Genomic DNA, 13324 nt, shown 5'->3' with positions numbered 1-13324 from the left:
TATACAAGAATGTAGACTTGTGGCGATAATCAGATCAGCAATGATCTTCTTGAATGATGGAGCAGGCTTTAAGGGCCCAGTCACCTTCTCTTATTCCTTGTTCACATGTTCGTACATTCGTAGCAGTGGCTGAGGGCGGTAATAGCCTAATGATGCCAATCTTGACCTTCACACAACTTTATACATTCTGTCCAAGAGCACTGAGGAGGATAATATTCACTTTCTGAGAAAATCATTGCGCAAACTGTATTGTGACATTGGGATAGTCAGTGGTTAGCACTGCTGCCTCATAGCACCAGAGATCCAGGTTCAATTCCAGCTTCAGGCAACTCCTGTTTCACCATGGGTTTCTGCCTGATGCTTTGGTTTCCTCCTACAGTCCAAAGATGTGCAGTGTAGGTAGATTGGCTGTGCTAAAAAGTTGCCAGTGCCCTAAATTGGATGTGCAATTTAGAGGGAACAACAATGGGTAATATACAGGGTTAGGGTAGGGTGGTGAGTCTGGGTGGGATGCTGTTTGGAGAGTTGATGTGGACTTGTTGGGCCAAATGGTCTCTTTCCACAGTCTATGGATTCTCTGGATAACTGTACTGAGCACAGCCAGCTTAGCAGATCTCATTGGGAGAGGCACGTCAAACAGGGATGGGCCCAAACAATCACAGAAACTACTTTAAAAGAATATTCTTGCAAAGAGATGTGTTTCAAAATTTCCAGGGCCAGATATTGTTACACAAATTACCAGTATCTTAGTATTGACTTTGTGCAACGTTATGATTGACATTGTCATGGCAACTGCATTGTTATTTCCACCAACAATCACCTATTGCGCATTGATCTGCTGCACTGCCAGTATTGCCTTCACACATTTTGGACAGCGATTGTATCTTTCTTTTTGTGTCTATCATCATTTGCCTTTAATACTAATAATAAATAGCCAGTTTTACAATTAATTCTAAGTCCCAGCTTCATAGTTAACTTTATTCGAAAGGCTATCATACTTTCTGATACCCTCAGCATTAACTATGCTATGGAGACCTGTTTCAAGTTTGAGTTGGGATCTGGGTTGTACCTAACATGTTGAGTTATATTCAGTTACATTTTTCTTTAAGTAGCTGTCTTGAATCAATTCACAATAAATGTGAACAAAAAATATCTTTTCCCAATATTTCAACAACTATTGACTCTGCATGCAATCAAAAGTAGTACTGTAAATGATGTATATCTCTCAATAGAGCACCAATTTGGAAGAAACGTATCTCTTTTAATCTGTGGTTCATTGATTATTCTTTGACTATCAAAAGTGCTTTAAAAATAATGTCCACTTTATTGACTAACCTCCACTGGTTTACTTGAATGTCTGGCATGCGTATTATTCAATGATTTAAATTTTATCTTCACTGATCCATTTTCAAAAGTGAGACATAAAGGTTGAGAGGAAATAGAAAGTAGTCCAGCTGGAGCGCTGCCCAATGCAATTTTAAGGTGGGTATCGATTTAGAGAGCCTGCCCTCCCAAGACTGCTGAAGCCTTAATTTGTTATTGTAAAATGAGGTTTTTAGGACATTGTTGGGATCTAAATGCCAATTGAACTAGGATCAGCTGCCAAAGGGTCAGGGCAGCTTCAGAAAAGGTTGAGGAACCATTGATATTATGTTTACTGTTAAGGTCCGGGAAGTGGGTATGAGGGCGATGTTCATTACCAAGTCACCTGCTTTCAAGTGGGGCTGTTCCTCTGTGACCAGTCAGAATGAGGTCTCCCCTGAATAATAAGGAGACAGAAACTGTGAGGGGCTGCTACTGCAAGTAGTGAAGCTGCATCCCCCATCCTCTTCCATTCACAGGACACTTCTGTCCTACCTTTCCGTCAATAACTTCTCAATTGAGTGCAGAGGCTGGGAGCAAAAGAGAAAGCTGTAAGTGGGGAGAAAACAAAGAAGGATGTTGTGAGTGAGGGGTTGGGAGGAGGTGGCTGCAAGGGGCTTGAAGGAGGAGACAGCAAGAGGTGTCAGGGGAAGCAGGAAGCTGCAAGGAGCTGGGTGAGGATACAAAAAGTGTGGGTACAAAGATGTGAGAGGTTGTAGGAGGTTGCAAGGTAAGGTGGAGAGGCAGGCTGGAAAGAAGAGGGAACAGTTTTAAACCTGTCAACAATAGAAGACTCAACAACTTGGGAGTCAGGAAGACTTGAAATCACTGAGGCAATAAAGTTCTTGCAAAAGAATGCTGAATCTCCAGCTTGAGGCCAAATACCATCAGGAAATTCTATTGCAATCAACAATGTCAGTTAGAAAACTTAAATTAGGATCTAATTAGGATCTGAGAAGCAGTAAAAGAGTGGTCACTGCCCAATTAGAATATTTCAGCTTTCTATCTATGTGATGGATACACATTACTACAACTCCATCAATCTGCAGAAGGCCATTTAGGATGTTTTTTTTTTCTTGTTTAGACGTGTCCATTGGTTATTTTGAAAAAATGACAATTGCTAACTGATGTCTATTGTCTTGTAACCACTTCACTGTCTAGGAAATAAATGTATTTCTTGTGTACTACAGCTTTAAGTTTATTAATTCAAGTTAAGTTCAAAAGGAAATTGTTAAATACTTGGGCAAGAAGAATGGGTGGGCAGTTTTGAGGCAGTGGCAGTTTATGTGATTGGATTTGTCTTTGAAATTACTGACACAAAATTGATGGACTGATTGGATTCCTTCTATGCTACTCAATTCCACTGAGTTGGACACAAAATGCTTTCACTCACAGGGTGTGGACAAAGCTGGCTAGGCAAGCATTTATTGATTTGAAGGTCAACCACAATTGCTATGGGTCTGAACTCACGTGCAGGCCAGATCTGGTGCGGATGGCAGATTTCGTTCCCTGAAGGACATTAGTGCACCAGGTGGGTTTCTGCAACAATTGACAATAGTTTCATGGTCACCAGTAGATACTTACTTGCAGATTTTTTAAAAAATTGAATTCAAATACCACCATTTGCCATGGCAGGATTCAAATCTGTATCCACAGAAGGCTAGCTGAGTCCCTGGAATAAAAAAAACAAGGAATACTGCCAATAGGCCATTGCCTCTCCTAACACACTTGATTGAAGCCATCAAAGGTAAAAAAATATTTGGGGGATAGATAAAGAATAATAGATAAAGCATTCACACTTGTCTCATGGATTATGATGTGTTGATCAGGATTTATTCAGGGCTGCTTGCTTGCACCAACCCTCAAAAGAGCACTGCTTTCTACACAATCCTCACTGATAGTCTCAATGAAGATGACCTGGCAACAAAATTAAATACCATACATACAAGAAGCTTGCCAACTTGACGGGCCACAGGGCAAAGACTAGAGTTTACAACAACACATTTCATGGGTTTCTGTTTGCTGTTGGCTGTATTAACCGCTAGACCAGAACTTAACATGCAATGTAGCATGGGTTTGTTATATAGTCATGGAGATGTACAGCATGGAAACAGACCCTTCAGTCAAACTGGTTCATGCTGACCAGATATCCTAAATAAATCAATTCCCATTTGCCAGCATTTGGCCCATATCGCTCTAACCCCCTCCTATTCATATACCCATCTAAATGCCTCTTAAATGTTGTAATTGTACCAGCCTCCACCACTTCCTCAGGTAGCTCATTCCATACACTCACCACCCTCACATTATCCCTTAGGTCCCTTTTAAATATTTCCCCTCTTACCTTAAACCTATGCTATCTAGTTTTGGACTCCTCCACCCCAGGGAAAAGACCTTGGTTATTCACACTATCCATGCCTCTCATGGTTTTATAAACTTCTGTCAGATCGCCCCTCAGACTCCAATGCTCCAGGGAAAATAGCCCCGGTCTATTCAGCCTCTCGCTATAGCTCAAACCCTCTAGTCCTGGCAGCATTCTTGTAAATATTTTCTGAACCCATTCAAATTTCAAAGCTTCCTTCTCATAGCAGGGAGACCCAGAAATGAATGCAGTATTCTAAAATTGGCCTAACCATTGTCCTGTACAGGCACTACATGACCTCTCATATTCAATGCACTGAGCAATAAAGGCAAGCACACCAAATGCTTTCTTTACTTGAAAATTCGCGCCAAAAAACTTTACTCACTAACACGACAGACCATGAATGGACAGACACAGTACAATGAGCCATTGACATTAGACAATGGCAAACACAGAAAACGAAAAAAACTAGACCTGCAGAAAAAACTAGACAAACTCACACAAAATAACACATACAACACAGAAGCATGGATAAAAAACTTATCTGACCGGCCATCAACAGACACTGGAAAAGCCGTCTCAGTAAGAGGATTAAATTACAACTTCCGGGATGCGGACAAGAAAGATTTCTTAGCAGCGTTAAAAACAACACTGAAAGACAACAAACTCACAGAAGAAACCCAGCAAACCTTCAGACAGACAGTCGCACCAACATTAAGCAGGAAAAAGGAAGAAAACACACAAAAAGGAAGAAAACAAAGCTATCTCATGTCCCCTTTTTGCCCTCCTTATTTCTTTCTTATGTATACTCCCACTGCCTTTATACTTGTCTAAGGATTCACTCGATCTCTGCTGTCTATACCTGACAAACGATTCCTTTGTTTCCTTGACTAAAACCTCAATTCCTCTGGTCATCCAGCATTCCCTGCATCAACCAGCCAACTTAACAGGACCATACTGTTGATGGATTCTCATTATCTCATTTTTGAAGGCTTCCCATTTTCTAGCCATTCCTTTACCTTCTAACACCCACCCAATCAATTTTTGAAATTTCTTTCCTAATAGAGTCAAAACTGACATTCTTCCTATTTAGAACTTTAACTTTTAGATCCAGTCTGTCCTTTTCCTTCACTATTTTAAAACTAATAGAATTATGGTCATTGGCCCCCTCCCCCACTGACATCTCGGTCACTTGCCCTCCCTTATTTCCCAAGAGTAGGTCAAGTTTTGCTCCTTCTCTAGTAGGTACATCCACATACTGAATCACAAAATTTTCTTGTACGCACTTAACAAATTCCTCTCCATTTAAACCCTTAACACAATGGCAATCCCAGTCTATGTTTGGAAAGTTAAAATCTCTTACCATAACTACTCTATTGTTCTTACAGATAACTGAAATCTCCTTACAAATTTGTTTCTCAATTTCCTGCTGACCATTAGAGGATCTATAGCACAACACCAATAAGATGATCACTCCTTTCTTATTTCTCAGCTCCACCCAAATAACTCCCTGGGAAATATTCTTCTACACAGCTGTAATGTTATCCCTAATCAAAAATGCCACTCTCCCTCCACTCTTGTCCCCCCTTTCTATCCTTCATATAGCATCTATACCCTTCAACATTAAGCTGCCAGTCCAGTTCATCCCTGAGGCACATTTCTGTAATTGCTATGATATCCCAGTCCCACGTTCCCAGTCGTACCCTGAGTTCATCAGCCTTACCTGTGAGTCCTCTTGTATTGATATAAACGCAGTTTAATTTATCTGCTCTACCTCGTTCTCTGCTTTGTTTCTGCTTGTCCTGACAGTTTGGCTTGTTCCTTTTCCCAACTGTGTCAGGCTGATCTCTTCCCTCATTGACTGCCTGGGTACCCCTGCCCTCCTACAAGTTTAAATCCCCCCGCCAGCAGTTGTAGCAAATCTCCCCACCTGTACATTGGTGCCCTTCCAATTCAGGTGCAATCCGTCCTTCTTAAACAGATCACTTCTACTCAGAAGTGATTTCAATGATCCAAAAATTGGAATCCTTCTCCCCTGCACCAGTTCCTGAGCCATGCATTCATCTGCTTTATCTTCCTATTCCTACCCTCACTACCTCAAAGCATTGGGTGTAACACAAACATTACTACCCTTGAGGGTCTACTTTTAAAGTTTCTGCCCAACTTCCCATATTCTTTCCTCAGAACCTCATCCTTTTCTCTTCCTACCAATGCGTACAATGACCTGCTGTTACTCCCTCTCCTCTTTGAGAATATTCTGCACCCTTTTCGAAAGATTCTTGATCTTGGCACCAGGGAGGCAACACACTATTCTGATGTCTCACTATTGGCCGCAGAAATGTCTGTCTGTGCTTCTGATTAGACAGTCCCCTTTCCTAATTGATCACTTGGAACCGGGCATACCCCTGGTTACATTAGATCCAGCTTCAATGCCAGAAACCTGGCTGTCAGCGCTGCATTCCCCTGAGAGTCCATCACCCCCTATAATTTCCAAAACAGCATACTTGTTTGAGATGGGGATAGCCACGAGAGACTTCTGCACTTTCCTGGAGATAACCCAACTACCTGACTATATCTCCGGGTTATCTCTCTCTCTGCAACTGCCATCCATCACACCCCCAGCTCCTGTAAATTCCTCTTTGCCTCTAACTACTACCCCAACTGATCTCTGCGATTCGACAGGATGCACAACCAAACACACTTCCTGCAGACATAATCATCAGTCACATGGAAATTCTCCCAAATCTCCCATATCCAACAGGAAATGCACATCACTCTACTACAGTGCATCTTTATACCTTAACAGTCTACAGGCCCAGAAGTTAGCACAGTCTTACTGCTCTAAAAACTCTGCTCCAGGCTAGCTAAACACCCAGGTTTTATATTTTTAAAGTTTAATTAAAAGACAGAGTTCAATAAAAACATCTAGTGAAAACATCTACTACTCACTGTAATAAGTTTATAAAAAATCAAGGTTACACTTTAAAAAGCAATTTAGCTGCTCCCCTGCTGTGAACTCTACCACACCATGAAGGCCAGCTGTAAATTTCACTGTTTGTTGATTTCTCTTAGATGACTCCAATGTCCGGAGAAGCTTGAAATCAAACAGCAAAATAATCAGCTGTGCAGATCATCTTTTGAGTCAGATAGCAGTGGAGGTTTATTTCTCCATTTGATTCACTTCCCATGCAGTCACTGCCTCTGTCTCTATTCCTCCTTTTTAAAGAGCCATTGTTTTGATGATTTCCCCCCTCCAAAGTTCCAAAATAGCTTAGAAAACAGTAATTACTGTTCCTAGAATTCGAGGAAATCAACTTAAAATACCCCAAAAAGGAGCAGCTCCTTCAGCCAGAATTTTTTCCCATCATCCATCTTGGATTACCCAAAATTCTCCTTGTCTGAAAAATGCAACAACTATGGCCTTACAATCAGTATGAAGAAACTGAAGTAACGTATCACTCTGTACTGGGGAAGCCCCTTCTCCAGCCCAGGCTTTTAATTTAACATTGAATTCTGTTAGCCTAAGTTCACTTATCATGACAGCAAACTTTCTTGACATGCTATATCAATGATAAGACACATTCAAAATTGCCAAGTAGGTGTAGCATTTGACAAACTTTAAACATCATTGGGGTCAAAGAGGAATTAGTCTGCCTAACAATTGGAAGTCTATTGAGTAGTACACCTGATCGCTCTCCTCTTTGCCTGGGGGACTTGGACTGATACACTATTGCCATGCCAAGAAGCTCAATCACATTCACTTGGGTATCCTTTAGAAGCTTCTAAAGATCAGATGGCAGGCCAAATGCCAGCCAGTGAGAAGTTCACTTGAGCTGGCATGTCAAACATCCATATCAAATTGAGTTGTTCAATTTAGTTTGCTGGTCATGAAGCCAGAATGCTTCACACTTGTTTAACAAAGTGAATCTTCAACAATGAGCTTCGGAATGGAGTGTGCTCTCATGGTAATCAAAGGAAGCTGATATCGAGGGCAGAGAGAAACTACAAGGAAAGGAAATACAGAGCCAGCAATTTGCCAAATCTTAATCATGCATGGTTTCCTGTCCAATTTACAGCAGAACCTTATGGATATAGGCCAGCCTTTATTGCCAGCTAAGTAGTCACTGGAATGTACCAAACACTCTGATGATGGACAAGGTAATCTCCATTTCAAAGACTGAAGAAGCCAAGACATGAGTACTATTTCTGTGTGAACTAGCATTAATACGATCCTTATTTTGGTACTTTGGAGCCTCAAAGGCAATTGTACTGTTGACATTTCACTTCCAATTTAATCTGCTGCTGCTCTGCTAACCCACAACTTTGTATTTTGAGCCTCCCCTTTGACGTGTTGCTGTAGGCATATTTCAATCTCTACTCTACCATATTTCCCACACTTTCAAACAATGTGCTCCCTAGGAGTAACATGATTAGCACAGGCAGCAAACATCCTGTACTTATTGAGGCTCATAAGGCAGATAGAATGCTGACTGACTCAATGTGCTTGTGATCCATGCCAGAAACTAAAACCAACCCATGTTACAGACATAATAAAATGTGAGGCTGGATGAACACAGCAGGCCAAGCAGCATCTCAGGAGCACAAAAGCCGACGTTTCGGGCCTAGACCCTTCATCAGAGAGGGGGATGGGGAGAGGGAGCTGGAATAAATAGGGAGAGAGGGGGAGGCGGACCGAAGATGGAGAGTAAAGAAGATAGGTGGAGAGAGTATAGGTGGGGAGGTAGGGAGGGGATAGGTCAGTCCAGGGAAGACGGACAGGTCAAGGAGGTGGGATGAGGTTAGTAGGTAGCTGGGGGTGCGGCTTGTTGTGGGAGGAAGGGATGGGTGAGAGGAACAACCAGTTAGGGAGGCAGAGACAGGTTGGACTGGTTTTGGGATGCAGTGGGTGGGGGGGAAGAGCTGAGCTGGTTGTGTGGTGCAGTGGGGGGAGGGGACGAACTAGGCTGGTTTAGGGATGCAGTAGGGGAAGGGGAGATTTTGAAACTGGTGAAGTCCACATTGATACCATATGGCTGCAGGGTTCCCAGGCGGAGTATGAGTTGCTGTTCTTGCAACCTTTGGGTGGCATCACTGTGGCACTGCAGGAGGCCCATGATGGACATGTCATCTAGAGAATGGGAGGGGGAGTGGAAATGGTTTGCGACTGGGAGGTGCAGTTGTTTGTTGCGAACTGAGCGGAGGTGTTCTGCAAAGCGGTCTCCAAGCCTCCGCTTGGTTTCCCCAATGTAGAGGAAGCCACACCGGGTACAGTGGATGCAGTATACCACATTGGCAGATGTGCAGGTGAACTTCTGCTTAATGTGGAATGTCATCTTGGGGCCTGCGATAGGGGTGAGGGAGGAGGTGTGGGGACAAGTGTAGCATTTCCTGCGGTTGCAGGGGAAGGTGCCGGGAGTGGTGGGGTTGGAGGGCAGTGTGGAGCGAACAAGGGAGTCACGGAGAGAGTGGTCTGTCCGGAAAGCAGCAAAGGGTGGGGATGGAAAAATGTCTTGGGTGGTGGGGTCGAATTGTAAATGGCGGAAGTGTCGGAGGATGATGCGTTGTATCCGGAGGTTGGTAGGGTGGTGTGTGAGAACGAGGGGGATCCTCTTGGGGCGGTTGTGGCGGGGGCGGGGTGTGAGGGATGTGTTGCGGGAAATACGGGAGACGCGGTCAAGGGCGTTCTCGATCACTGTGGGGGGAAAGTTGCGGTCCTTAAAGAACTTGGACATCTGGGATGTGCGGGAGTGGAATGTCTTATCGTGGGTGCAGATGCGGCGGAGGCGGAGGAATTGGGAATAGGGGATGGAATTTTTGCAGGAGGGTGGGTGGGAGGAGGTATATTCTAGGTAGCTGTGGGAGTCGGTGGGCTTGAAATGGACATCAGTTACAAGCTGGTTGCCTGAGATGGAGACTCCCCCCACAGTGATTGAGAACGCCCTTGACCGCGTCTCCCGTATTTCCCGCAACACATCCCTCACACCCCGCCCCCGCCACAACCGCCCCAAGAGGATCCCCCATGTTCTCACACACCACCCTACCAACCTCCGGATACAACGCATCATCGTCCGACACTTCCGCCATTTCCAATCCGACCGCACCACCCAAGACATTTTTCCATCCCCTCCCCTGTCTGCTTTCCGGAGAGACCACTCTCTCCATGACTCCCTTGTTCGCTCCACACTGCCCTCCAACCCCACCACACCCGGCACCTTCCCCTGCAACCGCAGGAAATGCTACACTTGTCCCCACACCTCCTCCCTCACCCGTATCGCAGGCCCCAAGATGACATTCCACATTAAGCAGAAGTTCACCTGCACATCTGTCAATGTGGTATACTGCATCCACTGTACCCGGTGCGGCTTTCTCTACATTGGGGAAACCAAGCAGAGGCTTGGAGACCGCTTTGCAGAACACCTCCGCTCAGTTCGCAACAAACAACTGCACCTCCCAGTCGCAAACCATTTCCACTCCCCCTCCCATTCTCTAGATGACATGTCCATCATGGGCCTCCTGCACTGCCACAGTGATGCCACCCGAAGGTTGCAGGAACAGCAACTCATATTCCGCCTGGGAACCCTGTAGCCATATGGTATCAATGTGGACTTCACCAGTTTCAAAATCTCCCCTTCCCCTACTGCATCCCTAAACCAGCCTAGTTCGTCCCCTCCCCCCACTGCACCACACAACCAGCCCAGCTCTTCCCCCCCACCCACTGCATCCCAAAACCAGTCCAACCTGTCTCTGCCTCTCTAACCGGTTCTTCCTCTCACCCATCCCTTCCTCCCACAACAAGCCGCACCCCCAGCTACCTACTAACCTCATCCCACCTCCTTGACCTGTCCGTCTTCCCTGGACTGACCTATCCCCTCCCTACCTCCCCACCTATACTCTCTCCACCTATCTTCTTTACTCTCCATCTTCGGTCCGCCTCCCCCTCTCTCCCTATTTATTCCAGCTCCCTCTCCCCATCCCCCTCTCTGATGAAGGGTCTAGGCCCGAAACGTCGGCTTTTGTGCTCCTGAGATGCTGCTTGGCCTGCTGTGTTCATCCAGCCTCACATTTTATTATCTTGGAATTCTCCAGCATCTGCAGTTCCCATTATCCATGTTACAGACATTTATGCTATAACACTCTTCAGTATTTGCAATTTGCATACATAATTAAATCGAGAGATATGTTTTAGTTGAACACAATGCCATGTCATACCCATATCAGAATTAGTAAACAATCAAATGCATGAGTGTCTGAACTTTCAGTTCCTGTGCAAATGGTAACTAAATTCAGCCTCAAATACAGCACTGTCTCCATTACCTTGAGAAGGAATTGATACATCATAATGAAGCTGGAAAATTTTTATGGCTTCATAATTTTGTTATGAAAATTATGTGGGTGAATCTCTCCTTTTCAGCAGTATTGTATAAACAGGGCACGGATGTTTATGAGACAGGAATCAAGTATGTTGTTCCCACTCTCTTTCTGTCTTTTCAATTATATCTCCCAGCCCAAATACTCTCAGGCTTTTTAGGTTTTCCTGCAATATGCCAGTGTCCCCAGGCCACTCATCTAAATATATTCTAATCAGGGACAATGTTTCTGGGTCTGCCAGCTTCCTGCTTTTCTATTTGCATTGCAAAAAAGATGGTATTGGACTGAGATTTATAGGTACAGATGCTGTGATCATCAACTGGTGCAGATAGAAAAGAGGATCACCTGAGTTTGGGGATTTTGGAGTTGGAGTAATACTTCCTGTCACTTCCGGTGATTTTTCTTTGTACTATTTTGCCAATACACTCTTGAAGCTACACACCTGATAGTACTCTATCTGTTTATTAGTTATAAAATGTGAGCTTAGAGGGCCAGCACAAAGTACAATGAATATGCATCCCTCGTGTCCTGAAAATGCAGCGTATGCCATATCAGGTCTGTTCCATTGGTATCAAAGCATTGGAACAATTCAGAAACTCATTACAAAGATAAACTAAAGACCCTACACTAGCCTCAGGATTCTTCCGTGGAATTGGTTCACCTCGATGTCTTTAGATGAGGGCTTCAAGTGATTCAAGCCGTGTGGAGCAAGAACTGATAAATGAATTTGAGTTACACATTAACCATGTTATAAATAAATAGCAGAATAGGCTAAGGAACTGGATGATCTTACTCAATTCCTGTTTTTATGACTTCCAAAGCCAAAAGTGCAATTGATGTCACACACGTTGCTTTGTGTGGCCCACTGAATATTCCAACACCTCCTTAAGAAGGGCTTCCATTCCTACAAAGCGCACATTTTAGGAAACAAATATTCCTGATACTGCAAGTTGTTACAGTGCACTAACTGTTTGAAATGTAGCCCTCCTTGACTCGTTCAGGGAGAACATCAAGTTAATGAATGGCTAGAATGACAAACCTTGTACCTCCAATGATGATACCTGTCAGAATAGTTCAAACAACAGTCAGAGCCATAACCAAAACACATAGGAACAGGATTAGGCCTTTCAGCCCTTGAACCTGTTCTGCCATTTAATAAGATCATGGTTGATCTGTGGTCTAATTCCACATGATGAATGGCCCATATCCCTTGACACCTTTGCTTAACAAAAATATCTAAAAATTAATTGATCAAGCATCCACTGCCATTTATGGAAGAGAGTTCCACACATCTACCACCCTTCTTGTACAGACGTGATTCTTAACATCTCTCCTGAATGATCTAGTTCTAATTCTCAGCCTATGCCCCTTAGTTCTAGAATCCCCAACCTGTGGAAAATTCTATCTTTATCTAACTTATCTTTTCATGTTCATATCTTAAACACTTTCATCAGATAATCCCTTACCTTCCAACTTCTGGAGAAAATAGACCTAATTTGTTTTAACTTTATCCATAACTTAACTCCTGAATTCCAGGTATCATTCTTGTAAACCTATGTTGTACTCCATCTAAGCCCAATATATCCTTCCTAAAGTGTGGCACTCACATCTGCTCACAGTACATCGTGTAATCCAACCAGGATTTCATATAACTGCAGCATAACTTCTGCATCCTTATACTGCAGTCTTCTGAATACAAAGGCTAGAATTTTGTTAGCTTTCTCAATTATTTTCTTCACCTGTTCGTGGCATTTTAAAAATCAATGTACCTGAACCCATGAGTCTCTTTGAATCACCGCTGTATTTAATTTCATACCATCTAGAAAGTATGCCGATGTATCCCTATTCAGTCCAAAATGGATAACCTCACACATGCTTACATTGAACTTCATCTGCCACAGTTTATCTACACTTTTAGTCAATCAATATCACTTTGTAATATATGCCATCTTCTACACTGTCTTCAATGCCGCCTAATGATGCAAAATTATATATATGCACTTCTATGTCATTATTCAAGTTGTTCACAAATAGAGTAATTGAGGCCCTAATATAGATCCTTGTGGGGCACCACTGGTCACATCATGCCAATTTGAATACGTACCCATTATCCTTTCTTTCTGTTGCCTGCCTCTCAACCAATTTCCCAGTCATATCAGTAATTTGCCCCTAATTTCATGGACCTAGTCAACCTTATTTAACAGTCTCTTATACAGCACTTTGGCAAATACT

The sequence above is a fragment of the Stegostoma tigrinum genome, chromosome 11 (genome assembly GCF_030684315.1).
Source record: "Stegostoma tigrinum isolate sSteTig4 chromosome 11, sSteTig4.hap1, whole genome shotgun sequence".
NCBI lineage: Eukaryota > Metazoa > Chordata > Chondrichthyes > Orectolobiformes > Stegostomatidae > Stegostoma > Stegostoma tigrinum.
The sequence above is the reverse complement of the archived record's forward strand: the minus strand, read 5'-3'. Positions refer to the sequence as shown.